At 29.3% G+C, this 222-nt stretch overlaps 1 protein-coding gene across 1 annotated transcript in view; it reads right to left on the reverse strand.

Moving 5' to 3' along the window:
- Positions 1-216, reverse strand: part of LOC106751169 — a gene marked incomplete at its 3' end in the record, with an annotated part of 998 nt that extends 782 nt beyond the window's left edge. Inside the window, exons 1-2 of the mRNA XM_014631998.1 lie at positions 198-216; positions 1-36 (exon numbers count right to left, since the gene is read on the reverse strand). The remainder of the gene's footprint in view (positions 37-197) is intronic.
- Between the last annotated feature and the right edge of the window lie 6 nt (positions 217-222).

A 222-nucleotide genomic window follows, 5' to 3' on the forward strand; every position in this document is an offset into this window, starting at 1 on the left:
AAATTCTTCAGAATCCTTCAACCTTGTAAGAATATGCTAAAAAAGAGATACATGTTATTTATTTATTTTTTAAACTTGGGGAATTTGTACAAGTCGGGTGTTGTAATAAAGGTGAGACTGTATTAACGCACAGAAATGGAATATCATTCATATTCAAATTTCGTATATGTAATATAATATTTTATATTTGTACATACAGGTAATAAGGTGGCAGCCGATTGC

This window comes from Dinoponera quadriceps, unplaced genomic scaffold (genome assembly GCF_001313825.1).
Source record: "Dinoponera quadriceps isolate SergipeBrazil2010 unplaced genomic scaffold, ASM131382v1 scaffold8934, whole genome shotgun sequence".
Taxonomy (NCBI): domain Eukaryota; kingdom Metazoa; phylum Arthropoda; class Insecta; order Hymenoptera; family Formicidae; genus Dinoponera; species Dinoponera quadriceps.